Source organism: Ruditapes philippinarum, unplaced genomic scaffold (assembly GCF_026571515.1).
Source record: "Ruditapes philippinarum isolate M1 unplaced genomic scaffold, ASM2657151v2 ctg4098_1_1_1_1, whole genome shotgun sequence".
Classification (NCBI taxonomy): domain Eukaryota; kingdom Metazoa; phylum Mollusca; class Bivalvia; order Venerida; family Veneridae; genus Ruditapes; species Ruditapes philippinarum.
Genome location: NW_026860239.1, coordinates 33,513 through 47,810, shown reverse-complemented (window position 1 = coordinate 47,810; position 14,298 = coordinate 33,513). Strand labels below are relative to the sequence as shown.

Genomic DNA, 14,298 nt, shown 5'->3' with positions numbered 1-14,298 from the left:
TAATTAAGATGATTTCAATATGATAATTTATTAACATCCAAACCATTGTGATCCCGTTAATTTGTTAATATGATCCCGTTAATAATTTACTGTGACAATTATTTTATAATTTTATGATTTAACAAGAATATTTTAAGTTTTTGAATCATTAAAGTTATTTAAATATTGTTTTAATGTACAAATTGATCAAAGGGCCTTGAAATAAGGTAGCATATTTAAGTATAATCTATACAACAGTACATGATGATACCATCAAGGAAGTGTGGATGTGTAACAGAGATTTTAAAAACTTTTTAAAATCTGTAAAATTAAATTTCGAATAATTAGTATTATCAAAAAAGAGAGCCAAAAAAGCCCGGGTTTTGATTTTGGGGTGTTTGGAATTTAACTTTAGGTAATTTGGGGCTCATAACAAATGAAAATTAAAGAAAGCAAGCATTGTGAATATATAGCTAAGAAGTGATATAATAGTAAGGCACTAAAATGAGCATATATCTAGGCAATGACAGTCAAGTGAATATATAGCTAGGCAATGACAGTCAAGTGAATATATAGCTAGGCAATGACAGTCAAGTGAATATATCGCTAGGCAATGACAGTCAATTGAATATATAGCTAGGCAATGACAGTCAAGTGAATATATCGCTAGGCAATGGCAGTCAAGTGATAATATATAGCTAGGCAAAATCAGTCAAGTGAATATATCGCTAGGCAATGGCAGTCAAGTGAATATATAGCTAGGCAAAAACAGTCAAGTGAATATATAGCTAGGCAATAGCAGTCAATTGAATATATAGCTTGGCAATGCCAGTCAAGTGAATATATAGCTAGGCAATGGCAGTCAATTGAATATATAGCTAGGCAATGACAGTCAAGTGAATATATAACTAGGCAAGGGCAGTCAAGTGAATATATCGCTAGGCAATGGCAGTCAAGTGAATATATAGCTAGGCAATAGCAGTCAATTGAATATATAGCTAGGCAATCGCAGTCAAGAGAATATATAGCTAGGTAATGGCAGTCAAGAGAATATATAGCTAGGCAATAGCAGTCAAGTGAATAAATAGCTAGGCTATGGTAGTCAACTGAATATATAGCTAGGCAATGACAGTCAAGTGAATATAAAGCTAGGCAATGACATTCAAGTGAATATATAGCTAGGCAATGACAGTCAAGAGAATATATAGCTAGGTAATGACAGTCAAGTGAATAAATAGCTAGGCAATGGCAGTCAAGTGAATAAATAGCTAGGCAATCAGCAGTCAAGTGAATATATAGCTAGGCATTATGACAGTCAATTGAATATATAGCTAGGCAATGGCAGTCAAGTGAATATATAGCTAGGCAATGAAAGTCAAGTTAATATAAAGCTAGGAAATGACATTCAATTTAATAAATAGCTAGGAAATGGTAGTCAATTGAATATATAGCTAGCCAATGACAGTCAATTGAATAAATAGCTAGACAATCAGCAGTCAAGTGAATATATAGCTAGGTATTATGACCGTCAATTGAATATATAGCTAGGCAATGGCAGTCAATTGAATAAATAACTAGGCAATGGCAGTCAAGTGAATATATAGCTAGGCAATGACAGTCAATAGAATATATAGCTAGGCAATGACAGTCAAGTGAATAAATAGCTAGGCAATGGCAGTCAAGTGAATATATAGCCAGGCAATGACAGTCAATTGAATATAAAGCTAGGCAATGACAGTCAAGTGAATATATAGCTTAGGGCAATGGCAGTCAAGTGAATATATAGATAGGCAATAGCAGTCAATTGAATATATCGCTAGGCAATGGCAGTCAATTGAATATATAGCTAGGCAATGACAGTCAAGTGAATATATAGCTAGGCAATGACAGTCAAGTGAATATATAGCTAGGCAATGACAGTCAAGTGAATATATAGCTAGACAATGACAGTCAAGTGAATATATAGCTAGACAATGGCAGTCAAGTGAATATAAAGCTAGACAATGACAGTCAAGTAAATATATAGCTAGGCAATGACATTCAAGTGAATATAAAGCTAGGCAATGACAGTCAAGTGAATATATAGCTAGGCAATGACAGTCAAGTGAATATATAGCTAGGCAATGGCAGTCAAGTGAATATATAGCTAGACAATGGCAGTCAAGTGAATATAAAGCTAGATAGGCAATGGCAGTCAAGAGAATATATAGCTAGACAATGGCAGTCAATTGAATATATAGGTAGACAATGGTAGTCAAGTGAATATATAGCTAGGTAATGGAAGTCAAGTAAATGTAAATAAACATGTTTTGCTAGGCAATGGCAGTCAAGTGAATATATAGCTAGGCAATGGCAGTCAAGTGAATATATAGCTAGGTAAGTCAAGTGAAAATATAGCTAGGCAATGGCAGTCAAGTGAATATATAGCTAGGCAATGGCAGTCAAGTGAATATATAGCTAGGCAATGGCAGTCAAGTGAATATATTGTTAGGCACAAGCACTGAATGAATATAAAGCCATCAAACACTGTCAGCAAAGTGAATAAATATCTAAGCACTGGCAGTGAATACAGTTTATGAATCATTTTATTTGGTTGAATTTTAACAAATTGACAACACAAAGGTAATCTGTGACCACTTCATATGGAAAAGAACCAAAGGTGTTGAACATTATATTTTATGGAGATACAGGCAATACACCTTGTAGTAACTGAGCTAAATGTGCTGAATAATGAAACATGAATAATTACTCAACCAACATTTTGAAAAATACTACAATGACCTCAAAACCTGTAAATTTCTCTGACATTAATAATGAAATTAACTTATCAATTTTTATTACTGTGGAATATTAAATTTGTCTAAAATATCAGAGAAATTCAATCTTAAAGTAAAGTAAAATCAATAGATTCAGACAGTGCATGCAATTTCTTGAATGTCTCTGATGATAAATTCATCACATAATGTTGAAACATAAACCTGTCACGTCCTTGGAATCAAAAAAGTAGAACATTGTACCTATTTACATTATATAAATGTACCTGTAAAATATAATTGGTTGATCTTTTAACCAAAGCACTTTTATATTAAATTCAAAGTTCAATGTACAAAATTATTCATAAGAAGTCTCTTTTAATTTTTTAATCAATGTCATGAAAGGATTTTTTTTTCTTCATTTTTTGAAGAAAAAAAAAATAATAATGAAGGGATCAAATTGCTATGTTTAGATGTAAAGATGATGTAACTATTATGTAACTAAATATTAAGACACATAAAGATATGTCAATATCACCAGAACCATTCATAAGAATTTACAGAGGTACAAAAAAAACACTTTAAGATGAGCAAACTAAATCTTCTTAAGAATAACAATTACACCCACACATGTTCTTAATAAATTTAGTTTAGTTTATACAAATGTATTCTGGTTTGATTGTGTTAGAAGCTATAAGCATTTTGAAACAACCTTCAAATCTGTTCCTTTAACCAGTACTAAACCATGAGTGTAAAATTTTCAAAGAAACAACAGCTTGCCCCTGATGGGTTTTGAACCCACGAGGCCAAGCATCCTTATATTACTAGTCTGGCGCATTAACCACTCAGCCATGCCAACAATTTAGTACATTTATGTAATTTTAATATTCAAATTCCAAATGAAACTTTGAATGTTTTATAAATGTAAAATATATCAGAATTTACAATTTTTTAATATGATTGAAGTACCAACAGCAAAATAAGTTCTTTTTTTCGTTTTTTACAAGTTTTGTCACATATTTAAATAAAACCCTTATATTTCCTTACCTTTCAGCTTTCATTATTTATTTTCAATTCTTAAATTTTGCAGATTTTATTTCCCCCATGAATTTTAAAGTAGAATTATTTTTCATAAATTATAAAAATTAGGTGTACATTACAACTGTACTGGTGAAACAAGAATAAAATTATAGAATAAAAAATAATACTAACTTTTGGTATAAAATTCTGAAACTGTTTTAACTTTCATCAAATTTTCATCGCATTAAATCAGATGATATTTGTAAAAATATTTCAAACACATCAATAATGATAAAACTTTTTCAAATTTATACCTCAAAATGACGGTATTTTTTTAGACATATATTTAGCAATCATTTCTTAGAAAGATTAATGTAAAATGTTTATACAGGTATTATTGAATATCCTGTCCAATCAGATTAAATCTTACTTATTAATAATAGTTGGTAAACCTGTACAAATAGTACGCAAACGGAAAACCGGAAAGCCGTAGATTCATCCATATATCTGGGTCATTCTAATTGGTCAATAAATGAATGACCTAAAACTACAATAAGACATTGTGTACTAAATATATAAACCACTTATCCAATAAGATAAAAAAAATACAGAAATTGATAATAAAAATAAGTAAATTTACCTGCAGGTCAAAAAATAGATTATCTAAGCCAAATCTCACATGATTATGTTGTCATAAAATATTTATTAACCATACATTAGCGTATATATCTTTAATAATGTATTAAGTTTAAGTTGTCACATGACTATTATATATTGAATATTTTCTGAAAATAGCGACCTCAATACAGATAAATGATTAAAATTTTCTTATATATATGTCATTGTCTTTTGTAGGGAAAAAAAACCCTGTCCTGACCTTTTGTGGCATTTCATTAACATTTTGTTTGGGGGGGGGGGGGGTAATATAGACTTATATTCAATCCAGTTTATGGTTATGCAATTTATGTTCTACACTCTATTAATGTCATTTTTTTGCAATAAAAAGCATAGAGCACTGTTAGGTTAATGAACATCATGCAAAAATTCAGGGATATGACATTTTTGAGACGTTCTTTTTAATTCAATGCTTTATATAAATGTGTAAGTTCAAAAAAACAAGAACAGATTGTTTTTTTATTATAAAATGACAACTAAATGGTAAACTTTATGGATTTATACACTATCTTAAGTCTGTATATTGTAAAAGTGTTAAAAAGAAAAAGGTCAAATAACCCAAAAGGAACATAAAAAACCCACTTAATAGATAAATTTGCATTTTCTTATCTTAACCCTTAATATCTTAAATGGACTTGTCCATAAAAACTATTCATCATTTTATCACCTTAGTGCAGTAACAGGTTAACTCCTATTAATCAATAGTAGTTAACCCATTACTGCACTAAGGTGATGATTTATTGAGAAAATTTGTAAGCCAACAGTGCAGACCGGCTTGGATCATATCTTGGTCTGCACTAGTTACAAAAGTATAATCTTTTGCCATCCCTTATTACCTTAAATGTAAATGTGTTATATATAAATATACAAAATGTAACTCATCTCTATGCCATAAAAAATCACAAAAATTACTTACCAGTAAAAGAATACATAAAACTATCACTTACACATTACAACAGTGTGATAAGGTGAAGAAAAATTAAGCTTAAAATCAATCAATTTAAATAGTACAAGATTTTAATGCAACTAAAAATATAACAATTTGGTGTAATTACGGTATGTACATTGTACATGTGGTAATTTGTTATTTTACCGTGTCATTGTACTGAATAATAACATAGTATTTCTTTATTTATTTTATTGGCAAAATCAACTTGGTTATACATACATGTAAATTGTATGTAATGTATAGATTTCATTACCCGCCGATATGTCATTTCCTTTATGGGTTCATGTACATTGTAAGTCAATGAACTCGGGTATTTTGTGAAGTAATTGATATCACCTAGGCTCAAAGGGGCTAATGTTCAGTTGTAACAATGCAAGTTTTGTTAAAAAGAGATGTTTATTTAAATGTTCACTGAAACAAGAAAAAAAAAACGGTGACAATCATTGTTAATTGTTCTGTATTTGTACTGATGAAACTGTTTTATTTTTACCACTTATTTTATGCTTAAAATGGAAAATTTGGATAAATCATAATATAATGTTCCTTAAACATCCTGTATGTTGTAATTGAGGTTGTATACCACATTTAAGTGAAATATAATTATGCTTATAAAATAATTTTCAAACATCGAAGAATATGTAAAATATATACTGCAAATATTTGTACATATTATAAAATTATGTAATCATTAAAATATATGCATTCATTTCTTATTGAAAAAATTGACTTATATATAGAAAATAAATTTTTATTACCTCCCTTTATTTACATGAAATGTTAAATTCGGTAATATCTTTATAAATAATGCATTTTGGAACTTACAAAATTGATAAATCTTAATTTGAGCATCATATTTATGATATAAAACCATAAAAGATTTGTGTTAAAGGATCTTTAAATCACAATGTGGCCATACCACGTGACTTTTCGGGTACGGAACACGCCGATTTTTCATCCGATTCAGGTATGTTTTTTATTCACAACTTATTTATTACTCAACCGATTTTGATCAGATAAGGCGCAGAGTACCCGTAATTATATCAGCTATCCATAGTATATCAAAATTCTGAAAACCCCTGAATGGTTTTTGAGAACATTCGAGTACAGTTTTCTTTTCATAGCCTGGGCCGAGGGGAACGGTACACACTCATTTGTCATAACAAGCAATTTCTAGCAAGTCATATGTTTTTTGACACTTTTTCATAGAAAAATATATGTTAAATCTGATATATTTACTATGTCCAATGTATCGAGTGAATGCAGTGATGTTTTAGCATATTTTCATAAAGTTATGTTGAAATGGTACGGAACACACTGTTATTTCAAAAGATACGGTACACACACAATTTATGTCTTTGTAATAATTCTAAAATAAAATATATTAAAATTTAATTTCATTTATAATGTGAGTGATTTTTTTCATAGTTATACATTTTATTAATCTAAAAGAGAACCCAGGGACCTGATTTGCAATGTATCATAATGCTTACTTTTAATGTTTATATGTATTTGTGCCCAAATTTCAAGAGATCACACTTAACATTTACAACCTCCATGTAATTGTCCTATTTAAAATCACCTAGGGTATGTTAAACACTTCGATATTCACAGAATCAGGTAGTTGCGCTATATAGAAATAAAATGTTGTTATATAATGCTGTGTTTATTGTTGTTTATTGTTGTTTTTTATTTCTTTTAGTTTAAGTGAAGTAAGATATGTCTTTTTGATTCATCCTGAAAAAATAAAACAAGGTCATGACCTAAATCGCTGAAAAGTATCATTACTTGATAACAATTTATATATATTTATATTTTGTTAATAATAAGCAAGTCATTAGGTACAATTTTGCAATATCATGGCCATTTTTAATAAATCAAATCACAGAAGGCGCTGAATTTGTTTGAGTCTCAGAATGTCAGAAAGGTGAAGGCTGTGAGATTGTAAACCAATTTGTTTTTGTATAGTGCCACCAATGTTGTTTATAGTGTCATAACTGTAGTAAATTGGCTATAAGGCTTATTGCAACACTGATATGTAATTCATTGTTTATTTGGCTTAAACAATTAAAAAAAAAAACAAAAAAACATGAGTTGCCTTAACTTGGATTTGAACTCAGGACATCTCTCTTCCTAAACGAGCGTGTAACCCCTTGACCACGGGGAAGTTATCAGATAACAGCCTGAAGAAAACCATATCATTCTAAATTAGGGTTTGTAACCCTTATTAATTTCGTTTGACACTGATGTAAATAATCATGGAGCTTAATATTGCATGTATATCTTTAAAGAATTACACAATATTTGAAATCTTTGACCAATCGGGAACTACTTTTTCTTCTCCCGAGAAGGCTTGAAAATTAATGCGCCCGTCATTTGACAATCTTAACACAGTGATCCCCCCTTATTTTTTCAGCGTTAGAGTACATATAAAGGTAAGTAACCGCTTCCAGGGGTTCGGACTACTTTCTTATTTTGCAAATAAGCATATCAGAGCCTGAAATTTCGCTACCATTATTTGTTTGGTCTGACGACCCAAACAAATAAAAATGTAGTCGCCATTGCTTAAATTTTTAATGTTTAAAGGCATGAAGCTTTAAAAATAACTTTTAATTCATGTAATTAGGTCATTTTTGGTTTGGTTTCACGGCTCATAAAACTGACATTATCATGTGGCGACTTTCGAGTTTTACAAGTGCCCCTTTGGGTATAAATAAAGGAACGAACGGGCACCTGAGTAAAACGACCGACATTCTGTACGGTAGTAAGAAAACTTTCTCACATAAAAAATCGAAACATCGAAGTCACTTGTGGTCTCGTACCTACTTCATGTAGTATATAAAACAGAACGCAGCCTCCAAAATCCATAGCATTTGATTGACAAAATGGGTATTATTAAAATATCATTTTATTTTTAACACAAACACGCAAGCACACATATCCATGAACTCAAGTGTTAAATGCATCTTGAAATGAAAGTCCAAGATAGGCATAATTTTACCAAATTTCCTAACATGTATATCCTTACATGTAATTTTATTATGCAACAAGGTTACCTTGTATGAACTACGTTACGTTATATAACAGGCCTTGTTCCCATATGGGTTCTTCAAATTATCAAATTTTAATTTTGATTGCACGTAAAACTGCGAAATATATTTGTCCATATGTAGATAATTTGATAATTTAGATACATGCAGTTAGTTTGGGACCCCGTCAGATGTTTCATACCAAATATCATGTGGCCGAAAAAAACTTTAAACTTTCCGTGATTTAAAAAAAAATCCACTTACATCAAAACCAGCGTTTTTTCTCCAAATTCGATTATTTAAACAACATTTTGCAAGGAACATATATTTCCAACTTACTCCTAACTTCTTGTTGTTTATATATTCATACTACGTTTAGACAGTCATTATATATTCGAACAAACAAATTAAATGAAATAATAATCGCACATAACAGATGTCCATGAATTTCATAATTCGTTTTATAATCCAAAAGAATATACCTAATTGTTTCAAATGAAAATCAAAACAAAACAAAATTTTGAATGTCTTCCGTATCCCTCCATAAAATTTTAACATTTTATAGTTGCTCAACATATAAAATCGAATTTTGCGCAACGTACTCTCAAAATGTTCTTTTATGTTTTGAATAATCCTGTTTACATCAAACTGTAGGCATAATGATACTTTGCAAAACAGGTCCCAGGGTTCTCGTTTAAATTAATAAAATGTATAACTATGAAAAAAATCAGTCACATTATAATTTAAATTAATTTTTTTATATATTTTATTTTAGAATTGTTTCAAAGACAGAAATTGTGTGTGTACCGTATCTTTTGAAATAACAGTGTGTTCCGTATCATTTCAACATCACTTTATGAAAATATGCTAAAACATGACTGCATTCACTCGATACGTTGGACATAGTAAATATATCAGATTTAACATGTATTTTTCTATGAAATAGTGTCAAAAAACATATGACTTGCTAGAAATCGCCTGTTATGCCAAATGAGTGTGTACCGTTCCCCTCGGCCCAGGCTATGAAAAGAAAACTGTACTCGAATGTTCTCAAAAACCATTCAGAGGTTTTCAGAATTTTAATATACCGTGGATAACTGATATAATTACGGGTACTCTGCGCCTTATCTCATCAAAATCGGTTGAGTAATAAATAAGTTATGAATAAAAAACATACCTGAGTCGGGAGAAAAATCGGCGTGTTCCGTATCCGAAAAGTCACGTGGTATGGCCACATTGAATCAAATAAAATTCTATAACCAACTCCAAACTTCTACGATGACCTTTCACCTTGTAGGTCACATACTGACCCTTTCTTAATCATAGCTTAAACTAGAAATGTGTCCATAGGACACGGGTGCCCCCACCGCAACACTGTTCTGTCAATCTTTTTACTAAGTCAAGGGAAATAACTCTACAAATACTGGATAAATCCACAAGCGAAACCCCAGGTGCAAATCTAAAATATGCTGAGCAACCTGCCCATAAGGTTTATTGACTATGTCAAATCCTTTTTGAGAAACTTGCGACACAAGTTGAAAATTGCAAAAATTTTCTAAGTGAAGGGCAATAACTCTAAAAATACTAAATAAATCCAGACGAAAATACCTGGTGCACAACTGCACATGCTAATCAATATTCCTGTAAAGTTACATGACTCTAGGTCAAATACTTTTTGAGTTATGTGCGACACATGTTGAAAATTGCCAAATTTTACTAAGTCAAGGGCAATAACTCTGAAAATACTAAAAATATCCAGACGAAAATACCCAGGTGCACAACTACACATGCTGATCAACATTCCTGTAAAGTTTCATGACTCTAGGTCAAATACTTTTTGAGTTATGTGCGACACAAGTTGAAAATTGCAAAATTTTACTAAGTCAAGGGCAATAACTCTAAAAATACTAAAAATATGCACACGAAAATACCCAGGTGCACAACTACACATTCTGATCAACATTCCTGTAAAGTTTCATGACTCTAGGTCAAATACTTTTTGAGTTACGTGCGACACAAGTTGAAAATTGCAAAATTTTACTAAGTCAAGGGCAATAACTCTGAAAATACTAAAAATATCCAGACGAAAATACCCAGGTGCACAACTACACATGCTGATCAACATTCCTGTAAAGTTTCATGACTGTAGGTCAAATACTTTTTGAGTTACATGCGACACAAGTGAAAATTGCAAAATTTTACTAAGTCAAGGGCAATAACTCTGAAAATACTAAAAATATCCAGACCAAAATACCCAGGTGCACAACTACAGATGCTGATCAACATTCCTGTAAAGTTTCATGACTCTAGGTCAAATACTTTTTGAGTTAAGTGCGACACAAAAGTGAACGGACGGACGGACGGAAGGACGGACAAGGGTAAATCTAAATGCCCGCCACTAACGTGGGGGCACAAAAATGAAATGTTTTTGACCTTTGACAGTTTATAATAATGTATGTAAAGACATGGATATATTAATATTTAACAACTGTGACCTTTACATTTCACCTTCTTCTTGAAGGTCAGAACAAATAATTAACTTTACTTTCATATTACAAAAGGTCAAACTACTTGGTTAAAACAATTTCTAACCTGAATAATATTATACTGAGAAATAGATAAATAGTTAAGTTCCTGTAATTTATACGGAACTGTTATCCTCCTGACATGAGACTAAACATTTTAATATTTAACAATATTTCCAAATAATGGAAGGTTTTACTGCAGGAAATGAAAATTGAACAGTTTTTTAAGCATCACTGAAAATGTATAAAACTTAGATGCGTTATACATTTAATTTCATCAGAAATTTCACTATATTGAAAACCTCCGGGTCTTAATCTTTCCTTTTAGGCCATAGGTGAAACTTGTTTCTAATACTGATTCTCGCATATTTGAAAATTTTCTGGTGGGTTCCCAATTTACTCTACATTACTAACAGATTCAGAATCCATTGTAATTTCCAACATTTCATAGAATATCGCTTCTTATTTTTGATCAAAACACAACTGACGGACTAATAGTTTATAATTTTTTGTGATCATGACTATTACAATTATGAACTAATTATAATTATTATTATTAATAATTTATTTACTTCTGGTTTTAATGAGTGGACTTTAATACTCACACTATTATTATATATTGTAAAATAATAATTGTAGTCATGTGACTTACTTTCTTCATATATTATATATTCATCAGTTGTCAACTACAAACATGTTTTCTCTACATTGTTATAGCTGAAGAGTAAATCAATAAAAATCAATAATATTATTGAACGCAAATTCCTCAACGCTAAAGAAAAACAAACAAAAGTGAAGTATCTGTAAGAAACATACTTTGGAAGTTAAATATCTCCTAGTCTGAAGAGTTATTATGAAAATAATTAATTGTATAACTTAACTAGCCATTTTTCTTTACATTTTAGCTTTCATTATTCTAAACTGTCTAACATTCATGAGTCAACTTACAACAGAATTTTTCACATTGGCCCTGTGATGATGATAAGGTGATGAAAGTCAATGTTAACTTCATTTATAAAAGTCATTTATTTAAGTACATATGTAGCTTTTTTTGTTTTTGATTTTCTTTTACTTCTTTTCGAGGAAATAAAGATATTATTAATCCGTTGTAACATATTAGTGGAATAATAACTTTCCTACCCCAGCTGCCTAGCCAACATTTCTGTGTAGTCTGACCAGGTTTGAGTAAGGAATTTGGCTTCAAAATTTCAGTATCTAAATCTACCATAGAGGGACTTCGCTAATTTTTTTGAGGGACTGGAATTTCGTTTGATGTAAGTCTGGACTAAATAACTTGTTTGTAAAAATCCTGATTAAATGCATCACTTGATCTACATTTATGCAAGACTTTCTAAAGGTGCATGCTTCCTCCAGATGAGTCAAAATGTATCAATAAAATTAAACTTGAGAAATATGTAAGACGGTTTTAGGAAAAGTAATATGATTCAAGATTCAAGTAATATTTTACATCTCATGTGCGGTTAATGACTGATTTTGCAGTATTTACAACTTTATTTCTACTGAGTTACTAACGCAGTAAGGGCTATTTATGCATATTTTGACCGCTTTTTGGTAATTTACGTTGGTTGTAAGTGCCATTTATAATGAGTCCATTGTTTCCTTTTGGATATTTCACAATATCAAACGTATAAATACATTTTCAAAATTTTCATGAAAATTAGCGTGAATCTGGAGGCGTGCTGCTTTAACCTGAAAAAAATTCTGTGAACAAAATAAAAAAGCTAAGCTGGACAGGATAATTTTTTTAATTTATACAAAAAAAGAAAGTATGAGTGGAGATGCTAATGTTACTTTTATTCTTTTAAATTAATTCATTGACATGTACATGTAGTTTTACTTTTTTGGCATGAAGAACAGTACATTTTTTAAACTTGACATTCAATGCTGTGTATATATATATATTGCCTATATGCATCAAAATGTATTTGAGCCGAGTCATGACAATGGGTTTGCGACCAGCATGGATCCAGACCAGCCTGCGCATCCTGATCAGGATCCATGCTGTTTGCTATCAGTTTCTCTACTTGTAATAGCCTAGGGTTGGTAAGCGAACAGCATGGATCCTGATCAGACTGTGCGGATGCGCAGGCTGGTCTGGATCCATGCTTGTCGCAAACCCATTATGTTGGTTTTGTCATGGCGCGGCTCATTTCATTTCTGCATTATACATATCTACAAAGTAACTTTAAGGGTCAGCAATCTAAATCAAAGTACCTATAATACTGACAGAAGGCAATTGTGCAAGATTATTTATTAATGACATAACACAAAGTAATTCTTTTTACTTCTTAATTGAAGAACCATATTTACTTATGTGTAAAACAGGTCTGTGTTAAAATGCTCTTTTCTAAATTTTGGCCCATCCCTGACAATGACAGTGTTTAACTGCACTATTGCCACTATCACTGCAGATGAGATTGTTTTGTTTATATTCTGACTTGATGGCCAATGCAAATTAGAAACAATTATTACCAATTAAGCAGGAAGCTACTTCATTTTGTGCATGAATATTGATTGTTGTTCTGGAGGCATGTTCATGATATACAGTAGAATAAAAGTGACTTGATACAATGTATCACCTTACAAACATTTCCAGACTCAGCTGCCTACCCTTTAACAAATTAAATTGGCATGCAGGAACTTTCAAATCAAAATAACAAAAACAGGGAAGTATGATGAAGAGGATAAATCCAATTAATACTTCATGTATGTTCCATGCTTGACTCACACAGCGTGGTATGAATCATTCTACTAGAACAGCAAGATTTCTAAACCATTCATATCACAGTTATTTTTTACCTTAGAAAATCAATCTGTTTTAAGCATTCAAGCGATTTCTACTTTTTTGGTTCACTCATTAACTTCCGTATGTACTAAATATAAACATCTACAATAACACGATCTGAATTCAAAACAGAAAATAAATATTAAAATACCTACAACTGTTCTGTTGACAGCAATTTGACCTATGACTTTTAGTCAACACTAAGCAGTTATTACGAGTTTTCTCATTGGATAAAATTATATTCTACTTTCGTTTTGTCCAATCAGATATAGCGTTAGGAATTACTTACTCTCAACTTGACGTACTTCCGGGTGTGAGCCATTTTTAAGAAAAACAATTAGTTTGGAACAAATTTTTACAATTTTGGCATTATTTCACTTATTTACATGCTTTTAAAAGTGACAGCTGCATTTTAACTTTGAAGATAATGTTAAACAAAGGTTAATGAGCCATAAGAAAGAAATGAACCACGTAGTTTACTCGGGTTGGATGATAAAATCTCCTCCGGAAAAAAAGCTGACGGGCCCATGGAAAATATTTAGAGCAGTAAGTCAGCCTTTTTCTT

General features: G+C 31.0%; 1 protein-coding gene across 1 annotated transcript in view; it reads right to left on the bottom strand.

The window, feature by feature from the left end:
* The window catches only part of LOC132759340 (calpain-15-like), a 54,207-nt gene extending 40,234 nt beyond the window's left edge, over positions 1 to 13,973 (bottom strand). The window contains exon 1 of the mRNA XM_060751096.1: positions 13,889 to 13,973. The gene's annotated coding sequence lies outside the window, so the exon portion shown is untranslated. The remainder of the gene's footprint in view (positions 1 to 13,888) is intronic.
* Positions 13,974 to 14,298: the final 325 nt, after the last annotated feature.